Raw genomic sequence first — 24,619 nt, forward strand, 5'->3', positions numbered from 1 at the left:
TTTGTGTTAACATATATAAGGAATTGATCGGTGAAATAACATTCTTTACCACTAAAGCATTAACCTTTCTTTCTTGATTGATTTCTAAAGAAGTATCAATCCTTTTTCTGGGCCAAGTAGATATGTTATCGTTTAACCAATCTGGTCCAAACAACCATTTTTTATGTTGCATAAATTGCTTAGGTCGTAAGCCGCGGAAAACACAATCAGCTGCATTTTGATCGGACGGAATATGGAGCCATTGGGCATTCGAAAGAAGGTCGTGAATTTTGGATACTCGGTTAGCTCAAACGTTTTCCAACGACCTGCCAACTGGCTGGACCTGCCAACCAGTGACGGACTATCATTAAATAATTAAAACAACAACGGAATTAAAATCTATATTATGTTTATTGTTTGTTAATACAAAATGTAATAATTTAGATAATAAATGACATGCACAAAGTTCCAATCGTGCTAAAGTTTGATTTTTCATTGGTGTTACTCTCGACTTTGATAATAGCATGAAATTCCGAGTGTTAAGTGATCTAATATAAACTACAGCTCCATATGCTTGTTCGGAACTATCTGCAGACCCAAATAAGGTACATTTACTTCGTTCTGAAGTTTTCAAATAACGTGGTATCTCAAAATTATTAAGAAGCTCTAATTCGGAATAAATTGCTAACCAAGAAGTAATAATAAATGATGGCAATTCTTCGTCCCAATCAATCTTCAAGGTCCAAATCTTCTTCATTAATATTTTTATCTTAATAACTGTGGGAGTAAAGAAACCCAGAGGGTCCCAGATTTGCGCTATTACTGAAAGGAGATGTCGTTTGGTCCACCTTTTCCACATAAGTTTTATGTCAAATGAAAAATTATCCGATAAAGGATTCCATTTTAATCCCAATACCTTGGTAGAATTATCGATTTCAAAATCATTCGGAAAATGTTTAGTTTGAATATCTTATGTAGGAAATAGGTTCCGTATACTAGAATGATTAGATTCCCATTTTTTTAATTCAAACCCCCCAGATGCAAATACGATCTGTAGATCACGAACAATGATTTTTGTATTTTCCAAAAAATTAACACTTGTAATTACGTCATCAATGTAAATATCGTTTTCAAGTATTTTCATAAGTGATTCGGAGAATTTGGAACGTTCATCTCGCGACAGTTGTTTAATTGTTCCAATGGCTTGAAATGAAGATGATTATAAGCCAAATGTAACTGTATTTAGTTCATAGATTCCAATAGGTACATCGGGTGATGGTCTCCATAATATCCTTTGGTATTTTCGATCCTGTTCGCAAACCCATATATTTCTATACATTTGTTTGATATCCGTCATTAATGATATCCGTTTCATACGAAAATTTAATAGAATCGAACAAATGTTCGTTTGTAGTTTTGGACCCACATGTAAATTTTTGTTTAGCGAGGTAAATTCTGCATTTCTTGCAGATGCATCAAACACAACGCGTAATGGAGTGGAGGAGCTTTCTTTCTCCACTGCAAAATGAGGAATATAATATGCATTTTCTATGTGACTAGAATCATCAACTTTATTATACAGAGAACAAGGAGCAACAAAGGATGAATGGTTTTGTGTCAAATAATCGTTTATAACTGCGGAATATTTTTTATAATATTCTGGATTCCTCAAAAATTTGTTTTCTAGCATGTGGTAACGCTTCAATGCTAAAGTAAAAGATTTTGATCATTTTTTTCCTTTACTTTTAAAAGGTAGGGCTACTATGTATCGCCCCTCTGGAGATCGTTTTGTTGTTGCAATAAAATGATTTTCACAATAATCATCGTTGTAAGGAAGTGCTGCTTGTGGAATATCTTCTAACTGAAAAAACTTATCCATTTGAACGTTAAGATCTGGGTTCGGAATATTGCACAAATTAGTCGATGTGCTTGAAGGTTGGGATAAATTGGGAACAGAACCTATTATTATGTATCCCAACTGCGTTTCTAATGCTGTTGGAGCTCCTTGATCATTTTTTACTTGGTCAGTACCTATAATTTCGCTGAAAACATCACATCCCAAGATACCATCGACCTCTTGTGGTGAATAAAAATTTGGATCAGCTAAAGGGTACTTCAAGAATGTTTGTATTGATGAAACTGGAATGGTGGTTTGTAGTTGTTTTCCCACGATCTCGTGCACAACATATGCACATACTGACAATTGGTATGAATTGACTAAAGAAATTAAAGTAAAATTAACCAATCCTATTACGCTTTGTGATGAATTACCTAATCCCATCACTTTGGCTGAAACTGGTTTAATTTGTAACTGAGCTTTTAAGCACCAAATTAATGTGACAAAATTTCTATCGCTTGCTGAATCAATTATCGTACGTAATAAAATATTTTCATTTTTGGTGAAAACTTTGGTTACTGCAGCAGGCAATATGTTTACATTATGTGCCAGCTGGTTGTTGTTGAAAACGCATAAAACTGTATTATTAGATTTCGAATTCGACCGATTACCTTGATTCGTATTTGCAAGATTCTTATCAGTATGCAACAATGTATGATGCGGTGCCTTACATATGAGACAAGTTTTCTTCGATCGACACGCAACTGTCGTCTTATGGGTTAAATAATTTACATATGGGTTTAAATTTTTTATACATTCTTGCCGTTCAGGAATGTTCATTTCTAGTAATTTTGAACATGCAAATATGGCGTGTTGTTCCCGGCACACAAAGCACTTCTTTTCATATTTACTTTTTAAAAGAAATGATCGACTAATTTTGGAATTTTTATCCTTTTGCTTATCATATGTGTAATTGTTAGTGATACTTGTCATACCATAAACTTGATTTTTCGCTTGTTGCGACTTATGAAAAAATTTGAGGAGATCTTGGTATTTAGGAAATTCTCCTTGATAAGAATGTTCAAATTTCTCTTGCAAAACGGGATCGAGTTTTGAGAATGCCATAGATGTTATCATAAAGTCAAATGAATCTTGAAGGTTTAATTGTGAAAGGGCTTGTACAGATGTATCGAATTGTTCTAGAAATAAATTTATTTGTGATGATATAATAGTTTTAAATGATAAGAGCTGTTTAAAGTAAGTGGTGGCTAAATATCATTTATTCTGGTATTTTTTTAATAGTGCTTCCCATAAAATCAGATAATTATGCAGTTGGTAGTATGGAATTAAAAATTTTTAATACCGAACATTCTAAAGCACCTTTTAAAAAATGAAATTTGGATACGTTATCGAATCTTGTATTTTCATGAATTAATGCTTTGAAGGTTTCATAAAATAAAGCCCGTGTAGTATATCGCCGGAAAATTTGGTAACTTCTATGGATGGTAAATGATGATTTGGAACACTGTCCTGTATTGACAAATTACTTATATTTTGATTATCCAACATTTTTTCTATATGTTTGATTTTTGCGTACAAAGTTTCCAAAGCCCTTATGTCGGCATACTCAGGTACAAATCTCGGATCCTCTAAATATCTTAATTTGATTATTTCGTCGCTTAATTTTATGCATTGTTCTCGTGCATTCTCAATAAGATATAAATTTTCAAGAAATTTTAACTTACTTGACGTATTGGTGTTAATTTGTTGAGAAATGTCATTCGTTTCTTGCATTATTGAAAAATACATTTCGCTCTTCGCTGTCAATCGGTCAATCTCTGCACCCACGTCAAATTTAGGTGCCATCTTGGATTTTATTTTATTAATATATTTAATAAATCCTAATCAAAATTAGGATCCGGCGTCGAAGGACAATGTTACGAATGGGGGTTAGTTAGACCCCTTCGGAATAGCTAATTGAATTTGACTCAATAGCTATTCCGAGGATTTGATATAATTGAATATATTAAGTAAAATATTCGATTTTTTCTACGTGCTCGGCGGTCCAGTCGGATGGCGGCTTCAAGTTCGGATATCTCAGTTCGCTTTAAGTTCGGATGCTGAGGAAGAAATGAACTCTAAAACACAATTAAGTAACACTTGCACTGATTAAGAAGGTATTTATTTCATAAAGTAATAACTAATGCTCGAAATATATCACAAAAAACTCATATGGAAAGTACAAGTAAAACGGTGTACGTGACAAAACCAAGGCGAGAGATCTTGTTCACCCGTCAGATCAGCTATTACATCCAAATTTTTGTGAATTGCCAGAGAAAAAGTGTTGTCTGATTATTACCAATATCAACTGGCGACATCTAAGAAGACTCTGGCGCGAACAGAAATCAAAATACAGTTATCTCTTATAGTATAGGAGGCAGCAACGTTTTCAAAACAAGCATTTTAGTCAGGCTGTTTTTTTGGTATGTGGTCCTTGATGCTCTCCCGGTTAGAGTACGGGCCGTCTGACAGCTGGAAGTGGTTGCGTTAATTAGTGCGCAGCCACTTTTACGGGATTTCAAAATTTTGAAAGCATTTTAGTCAGTCCAATTTTCATTTTTTTGACTTCGAAATGGGCGCTGCTAAATATGTGCCAGACGCCAATTTATTATTATTATTATTATTATTTATTTATTTTTGATACAATTTATTTTTGTTAATCAAGACTTTAATGTCTTATTTACAAAAATGATATGAGCAAAAAAAAACAAAAAATGCAATACATTGAATATAAAATGAAAAAAGTTAAATTAAAAATTAAATTGAAACAGTAATACAAAAATAATAACATAAATGAACGATGACGTGATGATGTATGCCGCGTACTACGTCAGGACACGTGCAGACAATGGGCTAGGTGTTTGGTAGATCGGAAGGCCATTTGCTCAATCTTCTTATCGGTCTGTGAATCGCTTGAATTGTAGGATTTGTATGCTGGATTAATTTATTTTTGAAAGATGAACTTCTAATCTTGATCATTTCGTTGACTGTTGAGATTTTCAAATCCTTATGTAGGCAAAAATTCGAAATATACCAAGGCGCATTAGTAAAGATACGCAGAATTTTATTCTGGCACCTTTGAATGATGTTTATGTTAGATTTGCATGAGCAACCCCATAGTTCGATTCTATAAGTCCAAATGGGCACTATGATAGTTTTGTACAAAAGTACCTTGTTATCGAGAGAGATTTCAGATTTCCTCCCAAAAAGCCAGTAAAAATCCTTTATTTTCAGTTGGATTTGTTTCTTTTTATATTCAATGTGCGTTCTCCATGTCAATTTCGAATCAATGTGCATGCCTAAATATTTAACAGAATTGCATAGTGGAATTATTGAATTGTTCATGATGATAGGTGGACTGTTGTGATGTTTTAGAGAAACAATTATGTGCTGAGATTTTTCGATATTGATTTTGATATTCCAATATAAAAACCATTTTTCGAGACTAGATAAATAATTTTGTAACTGACAAGTTGCTGTTCTAATATCGGAATTGCATGAAATAATTGCTATGTCATCGGCGTAAGTGCATATGGTTAGAAGATCATCTGTGGGCATATCGTTTGTGAAAAGAAGATAAAGTACAGGGCTTAGCACACTGCCCTGTGGTACCCCGCATTCTATATTTCTGATGCTCGAAGTCACATCCTTAATTTTGATTCTAAATTTTCTATCAAGCAAATATGAGCTTAAGATATTGAAGTAGTTTGGAAAAGTTGTTTTGATTTTATATAGGAGACCTGAATGCCAAACCTTATCAAAAGCCTGGCTGACATCTAAGTATACGGCTACGCTGTGTTCCTTTCTATTCATGGCTTCAAGAATACGAGACACCGTCCTGTTGCATTGTTGAATTGTAGAGTGATTTTTTCTGAAGCCAAACTGGTGATGAGGAATCCAACTATCATTCGGATGATCTTCTGACAATCTCTGCAACAAAAGTCTCTCCAAAATTTTCGATAATATCGATAAAAGACTGATAGGACGGTATGAACTAGCAGTGTGATGGTTTTTGTTTGGTTTAGCGATCATAATAATTTCTGCAGTCTTCCACGCTGTGGGCCAATAATTGTATTGAAGTATGGCGTTGAAAATATTTGTTATATATAAAATACCTTTTGTAGGCAATTCTTTTAACATTTTTGGAGTAATTTTGTCCATACCCGGCAAAGATCTATTTTTCATCCTTTTTATTTCAAATAAGACATAATTTGGTGAAAAATGTCCTAACGGTGTAGAATGTATGGGTTGATTTACGAAATTGTTAATTAAATTATTCTGAGAAATATTTCGAGCGCTAAAAATGCTACTTAGATGATCAGCAAATGCCTCCGCTTTTTCTTCGTTACTTTTTGCCCAAATGAAACCGTTTTGGTTGGTTATTTTCAGAGGAGGGTTTTGTTGAAGGGGTTTACTTTTGTTCCTGATTGGTTTCCATATGGAATTATCGTACCTATTTAGCTGCAATATATACGACCTGAATGTACAATTCTTCCATTCTTTCATTTTTATCCTCAGCGTGTTATTGAGATGATTAAGCGATGTCTTATCCGTTGGTAGATGAGAATGTTGCCAGGTACGTCTTGCTCTTCGTTTCTGTGCAATTAGCTTCTTAATCTCTTGCGGAATTATTAGATTATCATTTCTTGGAATAATATTCGGGGTGATCTGCTTGGTTGTTTCACGTACAATCTCAGAAAAATAATCTATTTTATTTTCTATATCAATAACGCTTGTAGGCCTAGATTTTGGAAATAATTTTGAATCAAGTATGGATTTGAATTGAATCCAGTTAGAAAGTTTGTTGTGTAGAATATGATTGTTGATAACTGGAGTAGGAAATGTGCTAAACGTCACAAGTATTGGAGAATGATCTGAAGAGAGATCGTAACTAGATTCAATATTGAGATTTGAAAGATCAATACCTTTCACAATAAAAAAATCTAAAAGATCTGGAACTTGAGTAGGGTCAGGAGACCAATATGTTGGACTGCAAGTTGAAATAAAGGAGAGGTTATTTTGCCCTATAGCTGCATGAAGTATCTTGCCTTTGGCTGTACTCAGTCTAGAACCACAGGCAATATGTTTACAATTAAAGTCACCACCAATAATAAATTTATTACCTAATTGAGAGAAAAATGAAGAAAACTGAGCACAAGAAATTTTGAATCCTGGTGAACAATAAACAGCAGAAACACAAAAATTATATAAATTTGTTTCAACAGAAATTTGAGTTGCTTGTAGAAAATCATTACAAATATTTGGTAGAACAAAGTGCTTTATATTATTTTTGATTAATATAGCCGAACCGCCGCGAGCCCTGCCACTTGGATGATTTGAATTATAAGTAGTGTAGTTATAAATTTTAAAGTAGTTTTTTTCAGTGAAGTGTGATTCTGAGATTAATAAGATATCTATTAAGTTTAACTTTAAAAAACATTCTACTTCATTTTTGTGAGGTAATAAACCGTTGGAATTCCATTCAGCAATTTTAATTATTTTTGCCATTGTTTATGTTGTTGACTAACGTGGATAACATATTTATTATAACAATGTTCTGTTGCAAAAGCTGATTGAAGACATTTTTAAATTCTAAAATAAATGTTGCTAGAGAATCAGAATCGGGATTTGAAGGTGGATGATTAGAAGCAGAGTAATTGTTTTTTGCAATGTCTGCATAGGATGAGTCATGAGTTGTAGGATTCAAGGCCGGAGAAATGTTGTTGATTTTATTATTAGAATTAGAATTGTTAGAATTTTTAAAATTTTGGTTATTTGAATTTGGATTTATGACTGATTGATTTACTGGAGTTTTGTTTCTTTGCTCTTTAATTTTTTGGAAGTAGGAGCAACCGCGATAATTAGCTGGATGAACACCGTCGCAAAAATAACAACATGCCGGAGCATTCGGATCTTTGGTACAAGCTTTAGTATTATGATTATCACCGCATTTTAGGCAAGCAAATGGTCTATTGCAGTATTTTTGGGTGTGATTAAAGAGTTGACAGCGAGTGCATTGTATAATGTTGTTAGACTTTCTCGGTGGTTCGACGCGTATTATGCAGTTGAATAATTTGTAAATCTTATAAATATTTTTGTTATTTCCATTTGGTTCCATATCAACAAAAAACATATTAAGAGGTTCTTTTGTTATTTTATGTCTAATATTTAGGATATTACGTACGACATGACCCTGTTTTAATAGTTCTAATTTAATTGCATCTATGCTTGTTGAAAAGTGTACATTTCTAAGAACAACCCTATAAGCCTTCCCTTCTTTTAATTGATATGCATGATATACGGCATTAGTTTCTTTTAGATGTCTGGATAAAGTTCGTAAATGGTCTACAGAATTACATAGAATTTTAAATGTATTGTTAGCTAAACTTCTCAGGAAATATAGATCGTGCGGAATTATTTCATTTAATTGATTAGACATATCATTAAGATCGTCAACTCCGTAAATAAATATTGGGGGGGGGGGCTTACTGACTGGAGCCGGTTTAACTGAGTTGTCATCATTAGCTGTGTCTATTGTTGAAAGGGCCGAAAAACTGTTTTGAATTTTGACATCTATTCCTAATGGTTCAAATGAAGTTTTTCTTTTTTTGAAATTGACTACTTGCCATGAATTAGGAGGTTTCTTGACATCAGTTGAGAGTGGCTTGTAGATGCATTATTACTAGATGATATTACTTCCTGCATTGAGTCAGTAACTGATGAAGTTGAACGCAGCGAGATCTTTTCCGATGTAAACATATTGGTCCGACCTTCCTCGCGAGGTATCTTGCTGTATTTGCTGGATCCAATAGCGGTCTTTCGTAGTTTTGGGATTTCTAATGGTTTACTGTCCGATTCCATATTTGCTTCTATATCTTGATTGAAATGTAAGACATTTTTTTGATTCCACAAACGCACATTAGGGTCTCGATTATGTATGGTTTTTTGTAAACAATTATTTAATTATCTGTACACTTTTGTAAGCTTTTCATGCAATTTTATTAAACCGTAAAATTCAATCTGACATGCACTTGTTTTTTTCCTAAAAAGAAAATAGATCCATTCTTTTTTTTTTTTATAAATTCAAATAATTTTAGTCCGTCTGAAATTTTAATATTATGTTCGTTAAGGGTAAAAAAACATAAAATTAATTTGCCAGACGTTTCTGCGGTTGTTAACCATGTCTGGCAATCAAAAATGTCTGGCAATATGATACTAGTTGATAGCATTTTAGTCAGTCCAATTTTTATTTTTTGACTTCGAATAGGTTCACCAGTCATATTTTTTGTTGCCAGACATTTTGGGCGCTACTAAATATGTGCTAGACGCCAATTTATTTATTAATTTTTTTAAAAATTCAAATCATTTTATTCCATCTGAAATTTTAATATTATGTTCGTTAAGGGTAAAAACACATGAAATTAATTTGCCAGACGTTTCAGCGGTTGTTAACTATGTCTGGCAATCAAAAATGTCTGGCAATATGATACTAGTAGACAGAAAGGAACAATCGCCAAATGCATTAGCGCGAATGAAACAACACTACAGATCAACCACCGCCATTGTTTGATGTTTGTCTAGTTGATGATTTTTTTTTCAGTTGCATCTCATGAAAGATGTACCACAAACCTATGACGGCATCTCCAAAAAATTTCTGAGTTGTATTTGTCAGATAAAGTCTGTGTGCATAGACATTATCTTTGACCAATATTTTTCTCCTTCTATCAAAGATTGTAAACGTTCAAAACGAGAAGAAGCTAATAGGTCAATATCAATTGGACCTAACCAAATTCGACCTCATAACGCAACCACTTCCAGCTGCCAGACGGTCCGTACTCTAACCGAGAGAGCACCAAAGACCACATACCAAAAAACCAGCCTGACTAAAATGCTTTCTCGAAACGCTACCTCCCGCACTATCATACGTTGCTGGCCAGCTGACATTCATAAAATATCCATATTAACACAATCTCTCAATTCCCGACTAAACTAAATAACTACTTTCACTATCAAATAAAAATAGCAAGAAATATAATTACTTATTACAAATTCTGTTAACCTCTTTATTTCTTTTTGCATCCTATCCCTTCATACGCGATTTATTTCCCTGAATCTCTCATAACGACATATTTTTTTCAACATATTATTACCCGATATCTTTTTACTCAACGGTTATAAATTAATTATTCTTCTTGCATATATATCTATCTTATCTACAATATGTTATTATCTACCTATATATTCTATTCCTGTCCCGCACCTGTGCGTTTGTTAATGAATGGTTTTACGATTGTATGTGATTGTATTGAGAATGTGATCCGTCTGTTTTTAAAACTTAGTTCCGCATTGGTTAATTGGTTAAAATCATTTCCTAAAATAATAGCTGAATTTGGGGCGTCAATTACAAAGATTTTGAAATTCAAATACGCGTTTTCATTAAAATTTATTGATATTATTGTTGTGCCTAAAATTTGAGAAGGATTGTTAAATCCGAAATTCACGGCCCTACTCACTTTTGATGGTCTAATAAGTTTATTGTTGATGAATTGTAATCCCGCGACAGATGTCATAGGTCTCGAGTCGATCAGGACTTCTGCTTGTATTTTGTTGACCTCTAGTATAATGAACATTGCTTCTAAAACAGCCGGTCCAGCCTTATTCGATAACTCGCGGAATTTGTACTTTTGCTAATAGCGGCGTATTTGCGACTGGCGTGCCCGAAAATTCTGAGAGTCGGTTCTTGCCCTGCGTGTAATTAAATAATTCGGGACAAAATCTTGAATAATGCTCTATTCGATTACAATTATGACCTACCGTCCTACCGTTTCGAAATTGTTCCCCATTTGGTTCATCGCGACTTATTCTGAAATGCGAAATGCAAACAGGGTCTACGAATCTGTTTGGGCTTTGGCTGGCTTGTAACAGTTTAATTGAGTTTGATTAAGATTCTATGGTATGGCGTAAATGCCTAATTTTTCGCCCTTATCTAAATCATAAACGCATCTATATGCATCGGCCCGCAATAGCGACGATGTGAATAACTGTAACGACTCGTGTGAAAACTGCGCAGCATGTATAATTAAAGACCGCGGATGTAAACCACTAGTTATATAGCTTATTATGCTCACTTCACTTATGTTAAGATCCGCTCTAACGCACAAACCAGTCATTTCCAGAATATAACTTTGCAAATCTTCCCCATCCTGCCTAACTCGTGATTTGCGCCCCAAATGTTAATTCGAGATCTAATTTTCATGACTTCTAATCGTGTAATGCATTCTTTCTCAATTGCTTCACATATCAAGGGCGCGGCGCCTCAAGGTGTTATAATAGAAACCGACTCCATCCCTATCTGACCATTTATTTATTTTTGCCGCATGTTCGTATTCTATTAAATACTCTGAAACAGCTCCCTTACTCCCAAACTTTCCATAATGAAAAACCGGGTATCTAGCAATCCCGACATGACTCAAAGTATTACTCTCGCCCGCGGAAACTTCGACACCCGTGTCGCTCATTATTACATCGACTCGCGGTTGGTTCCCGTCGCTGTTCGAATTTTCGTCGCTATTGCGTGCAGTTTGACGAGTCACAAGTCACAACACGATTGTTCATGTTGTTGGTAGATGATATGCTTCATATAAACTAACTAACTCTATTTGCTTTCTTACATCATATAAATTCAAAATAAAATGAAGCAAGAGTAACCCCCATAATACCATAAAAGAAGAAAGGCGATAAAAAAAGAAAAAAAAAGAGATAAAACGGCATAAAACTGTACTGAACAAAAATGCTGCGTTGGATTGATTTAATTAAACTTTTGCGGTATTGATGTAAATATTATCAAAGGTTCTAAAATATTATCACTTATTCTAGTCTTAGTTTATAGTTCTCTTAATTTAATTATTTTTATTCCTCATTCACTAACATCTGACTTATTTAGTATACGAAACGTTAAACTTAATTGTACCTAATCACGTGTTTATGGGCACCACTAAACCTAGCACTATTAGCACTCAAATATTCTAGTTTATAACATGGCTATAAACTTGATGGTGTCCGATTATTATTTGCTCACTTTTAATTTAAGTCAACTACGCGCGCACACCAAATTGTATTTACCGCGTGTTCCTGGACACCACTGGGTTTATTAAAAAAAGTAAATAAATCAAATGAATGCTATGGTTTATAACTTTAATTTTAATTGGTCGATGTCGGAATGTTTTTTAATTTCTGCTCTATTTGATGAAACAATTAACGACGTAATAAATACTCTACAGCTCTACGCGCATCTGCTGGCGCCAAACTCCACACAAGATTCACACAAATTTTTATAATACTGCATTAAATTTTTTTATTGACATTTAATCATTTTTAGCTATTATTATTCGTTAACCTATTTTATTTAATTTTGTTTATTTTCGGTTCACTATCGTACATGTGTAATTATTTCTCTTTTTGTCCGCGCGTAAACCTCAACTAATATGTTTTTATCTTAAATTATACTTTCTTTGCTAGTTCATACCCCTCTGCACCCCTCTGTCCATTTCTTTTCTATTTCTTTCTCTCTCGCGTCCTACGCCTATTCGTTCCTATTTGCGTATTTGTCGCTTTGGTATTTGCCATGCGTCTTTCCTATATCTTGTACACGCGCCTTTTGTCGAATAATAGTTCCGTCTCACCTGTACCGATAATCGTTCGCAAATTTATGTAACTAAATTTTACTGCGTATCTATTAATTTTCTCCTATCTTACAATTAATATAAACTTACTAAATTATTATATCCTTAATTCCTTATTTCTATCTATCTACCTTATCTATACTAAACAAACCTGTGACTGCTGTCTTGTAGCGCTAATGGATAATTGCAAAATACATAACCGGTTGAATAAAAGGTACAAGAAATCTATGATTTTTAAACTAAATAAAATAAAATTTATTCGACGTTTCTTCTAACCATGTTTTCTACGGCAAAAACTAAATATCAATCGTTACGTACGACACACAAATAATCTAACAATAATTAAAAATAATCTTATATATAAAAATGGATCGCAAAATGTGTTGATAAGCGCATAACTCAACAACGCCTATACCATATAAGACAAGGCAATTTAAGTAGAAGAACATGAAATGCTACAAACCAAGCTAATTACCGATCTAATCGTATTGCACAAGAACATGACGACTGAAATGAACATGAAATTATTAGGATATCTTTCGAGCTGCTTTTAGTTACGATGTGTCAATTGACTACCGTAACGACCAATGTGTTGTTATTGGTTCAATGAACTCGGTTTGCTCACATTATAAAGCATTAAAATACAAAAACGAAGCCAATGGATTGTGTTGCGCAAATGGTAAAGTAAAATTAATACCATTGAATTCACTACCAGAGGCATTGTACTCATTGGTTTCAGGAATAGGAACTGATTTCATACACTTTTTGAAAAATATCGAACAATATAACACTTGCTTTCAAATGACTTCATTTCGTGTAACAAATGTGGTTCGGGACAATTTTATGCCAACTTTCAAGGTATGTATTACAGCAGTAATAACAATACATGAATTTATTCTACACATTGCTTATTTATATTATTTTGCGTTTTTGGTATATTTGGTATTTACAGATGCAAAGAAAAATATATCACAGAGCAGGTTTATTGTTACCAGTACTAGCTAGCAACTATGAATTCCTGCAAATTTATTTTATAGGCAATTTAGTAAAGAGGCCTATTATTGAACAATTATAAACTTTTTTTCATGAACACGATTATATATAGATTATATTGTTTAAAACTGCACTTGATCTGATGCCATTTGATAATCAATTGTAATCAGAGCTGATAAAACACCTGCGGGTCAACATGCAAGACGTTTGAATGCACCAACTATTGATGAATTTGCTATTGTTGTAGTTGGAGAAAACTTTGATTTCCGTGATATTGTTCATCAAAATCTGAAATCTGAAATCATCAAAAAATTAAGTTCCATGAAATATTACACATACCGCCTTATGATTCGGGAAAATGAAAATAATCACATATTGAAATATCGGCGATTATATCACCAATATGTTGTTGACATGTATGTTAAAATTGAAATGGAGAGATTAACATTTATCAGGTTGAATCAAACTAAACTCCGATCTGAAGAGTATATTCACCTTCGAGATGCGATTAATACAGATGGAAATGCACAGAATGTAGGTAAACATATGCAAGAATATGCTCAAGATGCCATGTCGTATGTTCGTCATTATGTATAATCGTCATTATGGTACAGCAGATTTGTTCATTACAGATACATGCAATCTTCACTGGATAGAAATCAAGCAGGAGTTATTCCCAGGGCAATCACACATTGATCGTCATGATATTACAGTCAGAGTCTTTAGACTAAATTTGAAATCTTTGAAAGATTTTATCGTAAAACATCATTTGTTTAGTGAGACACGCTGCTGAATGTATTCTGCGGAGTGGCAGAATCGAAGGTTTCCACATGCACACATTTTGATTTGGTTGGTTGAAAAGATAAGGCTAAATGAAGTTGATGCAGTAATATCGGCTAAAATCCCTAATGCACAAGTAGATCCTGGATTGCATGAGGTAGTTATTAAAAACATGATACATGGTCCCTATGGAACTCTTAATCAAAATTCACCATTTGTATGATGTATGGCAAATATTCGAAACGGTAATTACTGGTAATGACGGTTATCGACTGTATCGTCGCCGATCGACAGCAGACAATGAAAGATCAACAATTGTAAAAATAAATCAACGAGATGTTGAGATAGATAATCGCTAGATTGTTCCATATTCAACCATTTTATCAAAGACCTCCAAAGCACATATAAATATTGAAATCTGTTAAACACATTTGCAAATATGTGAACAAAGGTAGGGATTACGACTTCTATTAGTCAATGTACGTAGCTCAACATCATTCCAACATTTACAAAATGTTTATAGTGAATTGTGTGGATCCTACAGAGAAGCATGTCAACGTTTACAATTGCTAGAAAATGACGCTCATTGGGATCAAATTCTCAGTTATGCTGTAATATCTTCACACTCTCATCAAATACGAACATTGTTTTCTATAATCATATCCACGTGCTTTCCATCAAACCCAATTAATTTGTGGATCAAGTACAAAGATTGTGAGTGTGATGATATTTTGTGTCAAATACGGAATAGAATGGGAAATCCATATATGCAAATCAGTAAAAAAAATTACAGCAAAGTATTGTTTACAATTGAAGACATGTGTTTGATGATGTCAATCAAACTATTAATTCAATTAGACAGGCCTAATAACTGATTTAGGTCGCGCCTAATCGTCCAATGCATGATGATTTTAACCAAGAGTTGCACAGAGAAAACCTGTATGATCCCCACAATTTGAAGGAATCAATCGAAACAAATCTTCCACTGTTGAATGAACAATAGAGGTATGTATTTGATACTCTTGTGAAAGTAATAAATGATGGAACTAGGGGAATTTACTTCTTAGATGCACCTGGTAGTACAGAAAAAACATTTTGATTTCATTAATATAAGCAACAATTCGCTCACAAAATAAAATTGCACTAGCACTCGCTTCATTGTGAATCGCAGCAACTTTGCCCAAAGGTGGTCGAACAGCCCATTCAGCACTAAAATTGCCATATAATATGCAAAGCAATAAAACTCCAACATGCAATATTTCGAAGAACTCTGCAATGGCTAAGGTTTTGCAGCAATGTCGATCGTTCGGGATGAATGCACGATGGCACATAAAACATCTTTGGAGGCTTTAGACGGAACCTTGAAAGATCTACGTAGCAATCAGAACCGATTTGGTGGTGCAGGAGATTTTCGTCAAACATTGCCAGTAATTCTACGATCAACGCCAGCTGATGAACTCAACGCATGTCTAAAGTCATCCAATCTGTGGAAATATGTCAAAGTACTTTATTTAAGCAAGAATATGCGTTGCAAAGTGACCAACCTGGAAACACATTTTCTAAACAACTCATTGACATTGGTAATTACAGAGTTCCACGATTGGTTAGGCAAACGAGCTATATTGGCAGCCAGAAACATTGATGTAAATGAATAAACCTGACGATGGAACGTACCTAGTTCCGAAACGTCGTTATTAAACATATTCAAAAAAACAAATTGTTTTTTTATTATTGGAGTTACTTTTTGGTTAATAACAGCTCTGTTTATTGCTTAATCTACATATTCAATATTTTCTTTGTTTGAAGTTACCGTAAAATCTAAAAAGAAATTATCGTGATTAGGGTTATGGAAATGGAACAAATCTAAAAAATGAAAGCAAAATTTTCTTTGGAACAAAAATCTTAAGGCTTTTTTTATACCTAGTGGTGTTGATACTCTAAATTTAATAATTATTAACTATGCAGAAATAATACATATCAAATATAATTAGATTTTTTTTTTTCAATATAGTTAAAAAATGTGTATTTTCTTTTTTTCATTTTTTACTGATTTTTGGGCAATACATCTAAAATACGTTAAAAAATTATCGCAATTACAATTGGAAACAATCTGATACTCTGAATATGACGGGAAAACAAGGATGAATACAATTCGGGTCTTATGATATCAATAAGGAGAATTTTACGCCGCAATTTTTGATATTATAAATAATGAAAAATTAAATTAAATTAAAATTTAAAAAAATCAAACATGAAATACATGAAAGCTAGTTTTTTGAGTTCTCCTGGCATGATTTGCTCAATAGAATAATTCGCATAATAAATAAGTAAAATGTTTAAAAATCCAAATATCAATATTGCACATACATTAAAAATAATTGAAAATTTAAAAATATTTGATAATAATCAACCCGCGAATTGCCTCTATTTTCTAAATAAATTTAAAATCAATGTATTTTATACGCTTTTAGATTATATCTAATTTTTTTGTGTACTAAATCATAAATAATTAAAAATCCTAGATAAAGCTAAATCCAGAATAATTAAAAATTAATTTAAAAATGCATATACATACATATGTACATATTTATATAATTTTAATGATAAACTGTTAAAAGAGTTAAAATTAATAGGGAGGGGGGCGCTAGAAAAAAAGTTGCATGCGGGCGCTAAGGACCCCAGGACCGGCCCTGTATATATATATATATATATATATATATAAAACTACAAAATATAAAAATTAGTTTTCTCTTTCTATTATACTATTGGCAGTATGAGCCGTAATCAACCTTGATGTCAATGGGCTCGACTGATTACAATTAGATCGGGGTGACTAATTCCGCTCTAATTGACAATCATCAAAGACGCCCCGGTCGACTCAAATGCATATCGGTGTTACCAAGAACTTTTGCACCGAATTATATACAAGCTACTTGGGCGGTGGTAATCTACCTAACAAAAATTTGCTACAATTCAAATCTATGTAAGCAGTTGTTTTCCGACGCCTTCCCAAATAAAATTTAGCACCTCATATGTACGGAGGCGAATAACTCCGCAATTCACAAAACTGCTCTAAATTTGTAATTAAAAAAACCATAATTAAAATACTGTAACGCAATAGCGCAAACAAAACTAAACTAAAAAAGAAATTTGTTTATAATTTACAAACAGCCACGAAAAAGATTGTAAACCCTGACACAACAAAAAATATAGAAAAATACATATGCTCTAATTTTAAAATATTTTATTGTGTAACAATGGATTTCGTGCGGGTTTAATAAATAATCAAAGTACAAGGACAGCGCACGAATGCGGAAGTACACATATGTCACGTCCTATATTGAATAAATAGACTAGTTATCGTCCAGCAAAGGCAGTGATGTCTTAGTCGATACTCTAGCTAGTGATGTTTTAAGGAAAGATTAGAGAGTATGTCTTAGCACGAATCTATGCTAGTTTGTGATGTGAAGTTATTAAAGATTAAATAAAGTTATAGTCGAAATTAGATTCAGTGTTTGTATTCTACTTTGCGTAAAGACATCTTTCAGCCTATACCAATATAAAGTGCTCACGGTTCTGAGGAGACTCATACCAGTGTTGTTATTTTCTATTATAAACTCTAAGCTCTGCCCACGGCACCAGAACAAGGTTGGACTGATCTAGCACCCCATTGGAGAGTGGATCAATCTACATTTGGAACCCAACCCAATCCAATCAACCCCACAACAACAACTTATATCATTTTATGGTGTCAAGCGGTGGGATTACCTCGTGGTGAAGTGCAGTGTTGAATGTGCTGTGAGTGTCGAGCAAGAAGCTGAGTACCAGAAATTTTGCATCCGGCGCTGCAGCAACAGCTGAAAACCAGCAGGATCAGGACTGGCACGAAGTATCAGAGGCATTAAAGGTGGCGGCATACCAAATAACACAGTGAGAAAGGCGACTCTACGCAGAGGGACAAGGGCATACTCTCCCCAAATCGACGCAGACTTCTCGATTAAGGCTCACTCCCCAAGTAAGAAAAACCAATCCTTCTTTTGGCAAAACTACACATCCAGACCAGAACATCATAGTCTTCAATTTTTTTTAGATTTTACTTGTCAATTAAAATATAAATAATAATCTTTTGTCAAATTGAATATTTTTTAAGTATTAGGATTTTTGGTTGTACTTGGGTAACATTTTTGTAACAACGGGCAGTTCGATTATTGTTCAGACCACTATTATTTTGTTGACTTCACGTAACCATCAAGGTTAAGTTCAAGCTAATATTGTTAACTAAGCATTTTTTAACAAAAACAATTACGAGCATTGCCAGGTCCGAATTTCATAACAGAAATATTTCAAAGTAAAATAATTGTAAAGATTAGTAACAAAGTCATCAAGTAATAATATAAAAGACTCAGAAAGTAATATTGAAAAGTTAGTGACTCTAGTTAATGACTTTGAGTATCCTATCAAGAGTAAATTTACATCTGTTGATCTTTTTATAACGTCGCGATTTTTAATGTGGCTTTAAATGCCAGTATAAAGGCGAAATGCCTAAAGGATTTAGTGTAGCCATTGTGCCACTTTTCAGGCGATAGTGCCAATCCTTCATTTCAGATAGCCTAATATTAAATTGTTCAAAAGAAACAATAGGTATCTGACAAATAAATAATTAATCAGGGTAGGAAAAACCCGAATGGAGACTCGTAAGGTTAGTGAAAACCGCGAGATCTTAAATATATTTGACGTAATTTTGATGACTTATAAGAGACTCATGAATCCGCGGGAACGAGTCAATAAAATCTTTCAAATAAATTTATTTCGTTATTTTCATTTTAGGACCAAAACACGCTCGTTGATTTTATCGATTTTATTAAATATTAAATGAGAATAAATTCCAACTATTAATGTTGAGTATATAAATAATTTTAAAATATTACATAAGAATAAAATTTTAATCTTGAATATAATATAAAATGAACTTTGAAGTTTTGTGTGAAAATAATTGAACTTGAATATGCAAATTTCAATAATAATTAAATTTAATCAACTGCCCATACCACAAAATGTTACAGAAATGAAGGGGATAAATTTAAATTAATGTCAATAATAGCAATGTAACTATCCCCATAGAACAGAATTATAAATTGAAAAAAAAATAGGAAAATAGAAAAAGTCCATGTTTGAATTATTGATACTAAATGATTTCATTTTAAATTCAATTCAATTTGTTGGTGCTATATTGAACGAAAAATATTTCCTAAATTTTCTCTACAAATATAATAAATTTTATTTTGAAAATTAGTAAGCGATTGAGTAAATTTGTTTTCTATTATTTGCGTAAATTGAAAATAATAATATTTTTCCTAATTGAAATTTTTATTGTCCACACTAATTTCGATTATTTGCGTTAATAGCATAACAAGCTCTATCATATTTCTATTTTGAAATTTGAGTAAAGAAATATCACGTAACATTCGGATTCAAACCTTGACAAGGCACGCAATACAAATTTGCTTATGATGTCTTAACTTTGTTAATTTTATGAATCTTGATGTATTTTACAAAATTTTATTTTATTATTATTTAATTTTTTTAAGTATTAATTGGCGACATATTTTATTCAATTAAAATTTCATTAATTTAATATTTTAATTTTGATTTTGAATAATTTTATCGTAATCTATTTATTTCATTTGACATATTAATGTTTTTATAGTTGCATTTTTATTTTTTTTTGATAATAACTAATTATGAATTTCGAGTGTTCAAAGCTTTAATTATTTATTCACCTATAACAAAAGTAATTTTGATGAGTAGTATCAATAATTCAAATGGAAACAAAATATAGAAAAAATATATATAATAATATATTTGTATCAAATATTCAGAAATTGAAAGGCCACTCATTTTTTTATTAATATTGACATTCCAAACATGATAATTTCAATTTAATATTTTTATATTGTATATTTAGAATGTTCAAAATAAAAATTTGAAAATAAAAGTTAAAATCAAGAGGGCCTACAGAAATGTATTAATGTAGAAGTATGTGACAACACAAAATTATTAGATTACAAGACGAATTATCACTATCTTCCATTTCAATCTAGATGTAATGCATCAGAATGGCAACAAGTGTGCAAGCTATTTTTTTTAAATTTTCGAAGATTGATGCAGAATTCTCATATAGTTAGAATTCAGTTATAATCGCGCGATTTTTAAACATCCTATTAAAAATATTGAACTGAATCTGACACAGAGTATTTTGATCATATTTTAAATTCGAATCAAATAAATAAATTATAATACAAAATTAAACAATTTATTATAATATTAAATTTGTGAAAAGAAAGAGAGATCTTGCACCTTGTTAATATTCTTATGCAAATAGACCAATTAATTAATGATAGTTATAATTAATGATAGTGATAATGGATCAAATAATTAATTTTATCACAGAAACTTTTAGAAGTTTTATTGATGTATATAAATCAAATAGGTCACAACTTCGCTTTTGTCTACTAATCATTTTAAAGCAGTCACAAGTTATGCAACTATGCGAATTCATATGGCATTAGATTGCATACTATATCCAATAAGAATAATGTAACTAATTATTGTTTGTAATATTTTGCTGTATTATCAAAATCCTACTTTTGAAATTAAACAAACTGCTGAAGCTAAATCAAAATAATTTTAATGAATTATTAAAAATCACAATATGCAGCAAAATGTTACAACAATATTAGATTTCTTTTTTTTTTTTTTTAAAAAAAAAAAGGGGGTTGATGTTAATTTTTTTTTATTCATCAGAATTGTTATCTAATTACTATATTTCAGACATATTACAAAAATTTATACTTTTACTTTTTTTATATTTTGCAAATAATTTTCAATTTTTTTTTCTCTCTCTTTTGTTACAATCAATTATACCATAGATTGCTATTTTTAACTTTTTATATTTATCGAGGACGATAAATTTTTTAAGAGGGGAAGAACCTCAAAAATTTGCATTTTTTTTTCTTTTATGTTTCCTGAGGACAGGCAACAATCTTTTCTTTTATGTTTCCTGAGGACAGGATTTCGTGCGGGTTTAATAAATAATCAAAGTACAAGGACAGCGCACGAATGCGGAAGTACACATATGTCACGTCCTATATTGAATAAATAGACAAGTTATCGTCCAGCAAAGGCAGTGATGTCTTAGTCGAGACTCTAGATAGTGATGTTTTAAGGAAAGATTAGAGAGTATGTCTTAGCACGAATCTATGCTAGTTTGTGATGTGAAGTTATTAAAGATTAAATAAAGTTATAGTCAAAATTAGATTCAGTGTTTGTATTCTATTACTTTGCGTAAAGACATCTTTCAGCCTATACCAATATAAAGTGCTCACGGTTCTGAGGAGACTCATACCAGTGTTGTTATTTTCTATTATAAACTCTAAGCTCTGCCGACCCCATTGGAGAGTGGATCAATCAACATTTGGAACCCAGCCCAATCCAATCAACCCCACAACAACAACTCATAACATTCCAATTTACTATGCTACACTTAAAGCTATTTACGCAAGTCAAAAATGTGACACTAAAAAAAAGGTTTTAGCCTTGCGTTGACATATAGGGACCAGAAGATCGCAATACGAGAACATCCGACGTCTGGACATTCTCCATTTCACGTCACATGCGTTGTGAAAGTTTTTCTTAGAAACGTTTACAAAAAAAAAGCAATAAAAATTATCTCGCTGCTTGACTTAATATTCGAGGAATTTATTTTCCAAAAAAAAACTTACAAAAACGATATATCTGTAACAAAACTTAACATGTATCTGGAAATTATCACAAATTTATGGGAAAACAAATTGATTTTTGTAATAGTATTCACGAAAATATTATGAATACACTAAATCCTAACAATATTCACAATAAAAAAAACTAAATCTGTATAGAAAAGCATTTTTTTATACACTAATTATAATAGTTTTGAATTTGAACTTTATATCCTAATAATCTTAACTTAAAATGTTGGTATTTATAATTAACCTGTAGGGATCAAGCAGGCTGGTCATGATTGAGAGAAAACAGTTGTACTTGTCATTTTTTATATTTTTCATATTAGTAATATTTTTATAATGAATAAAATTTATATATTTTTATACGTTGGGAGTTTATACTTTAATATTAATTACAACCCCCATATTGGTGACTCACGACGATGGAGATGAAGACAAAGGAGTTTTATTTTTTTTCGAGGAATTAAGAAAATTAAATTTTGACGCAGCACCATAATCGCTGGTCTTCAGTGACGACTTATTAGGTACGTCCAGTCCACAGTTCATCATAGTTAACGTACTTACTATCTGAACTGGACTTCTCTATACTCATTTGGTATACCCAGACCTCAGTGTTTATCGCTGTCAAAAAAATAATTTGGAGCCTAGACTTTTCATTGGAATGCAATTCAACCTCTCCTCGTCCGTTAACTCAACAAATCGTTTTTTGATGCCACCTCCCATTATCGGTGACAGCGACGAGTCAAAACAAAATGATGACATTAATTATTTATTGGATTCCACAATTGTGGACTATTATTTTAAAGAAACCAATGATCCTGATTTGGATAAAGAGCCAACTTCTTTCTCTGATAAGAACCCATCAGATACGAATGCAACGCCTGCAGAAATGGAAACTGTACCCATAAATAATGCATTCCAAACATTAAAGCCACAAAGATTCGAGAATCCGATATGTGATCCAAAGGGCTAAATCTTAGAAGTCCACCAAGACATCGAGGTTCAGGAATTTCACCAGATTTTACTTCAAAACCATATGCAGAGATGATGGAAGGTCGAATTACCTGCACTACGGTGGATCTGCTGAGGAAACCGTCATTTATTTCATTGGATGAATATGTAATTGACCACTGCTTAATCTGCTTTCCCACCATATTATTATAACGTGTTTTCCTGTACTTTCCTTTTAAACTGTGAGTTCAACACTGGGCAGGGGTGTGTGGGGATCAAGCAGGCTGGTCATGATTGAGAGAAAACAATTGTACTTGTCATTTTTTATATTTTTCATATTAGTAATATTTTTATAATGAATAAAATTTATATTTTTTTATACGTTGGGAGTTTATACTTTAATATTAATTACAACTCCCACAAACCTATGGAAAACATATTGTTATATATTTGCCTTTAGCGATGGAGGTAATTTGATATTTTGAAACACAACACAAGTTTTTATAAATTTATTACAGAACTTATTATACAGAATTTCATTAAAGGTTTACTATAAGGTTATGTGTTTCTTGACGTACAGATAGAAAGAGACTGTGCCTTGTGTTTTCTTGTAGAGATCCTCTGTCTAGCCGGAAATATAGGGTCCATAGAATAGAGAGTGGAACTCAAGAGATAGATATAGTCCATAGGAGTAATGAGTATGCACATAGAGGCATAAATGCGACGGAAAAGGTAAGGGTGTCGGCGCATAACATACCTTCCCCCTTCAGGAGATTATAGTTCATTACCAAATTTAGACATTTTTACAATAAATTATGAACTATAATCGAAAAACATAATATAGAAACAAACTACATAGTAAAAGAAAAGAACAATTTCACAAAGGACATAGAAATGACACGTAGAAAAATGGAAATCAATAATATGTTAATACAATGAAAATGATCAAGAAAATGATATTTATGAATTAAAACAACACTTAAGACTAAATATTTCAAAATCAATGCTTAAAACTAGTACAATGTAGAAATGAAAATTAGTATAAAATCAATCATTAACAATAGAAATAAGAAAGAAAATGGAATTAAAATTAACACATATAAGAATAGAAAATAATATACATTTTAAATAGAATTATGATCATCGTATAAAAGGTTTTATCCTATTTACATAAACTTTCAAAGATTTCTTTCCACAAAGCAGAGTATAATTAACAAACTAGTAAAGAAGTTGTTTTTGTTATAAGAAACTGAAATTTTGTTATATAATTATGAAAATGGGAACCAATATAATATTTATTAAATTCAGTGTGAGTTAGGAAATTGGTAAACATAGGTTTCATGGATATTGAAATATAAAATAGAATTTTCTTGACACTAAATTATATAAATGTAGAATAATAACTTAGTAGGGAAAAGTAAAATTAATATTATTTTAATTAATTTTTTTTAAAGAACAATTTAATGTTTTGATATTTATACTAAATAAAATAATACAAATATGAGAAATTCTTTATATATTAAATAATTTTTATTGCCCTCCAGTCGATAATCTCT

General features: G+C 32.1%; 1 protein-coding gene across 1 annotated transcript in view; it reads left to right on the forward strand.

The window, feature by feature from the left end:
* LOC113371533 (proton-coupled amino acid transporter-like protein CG1139) overlaps window positions 1–24,619 on the forward strand; it is a 213,029-nt gene that overhangs the window by 138,069 nt on the left and 50,341 nt on the right. The window lies entirely within an intron of this gene.

The sequence above is a fragment of the Ctenocephalides felis genome, unplaced genomic scaffold, assembly GCF_003426905.1.
Source record: "Ctenocephalides felis isolate EL2017-DRISC unplaced genomic scaffold, ASM342690v1 CF-g0.4_SCAFFOLD_01492, whole genome shotgun sequence".
Lineage (NCBI taxonomy): Eukaryota > Metazoa > Arthropoda > Insecta > Siphonaptera > Pulicidae > Ctenocephalides > Ctenocephalides felis.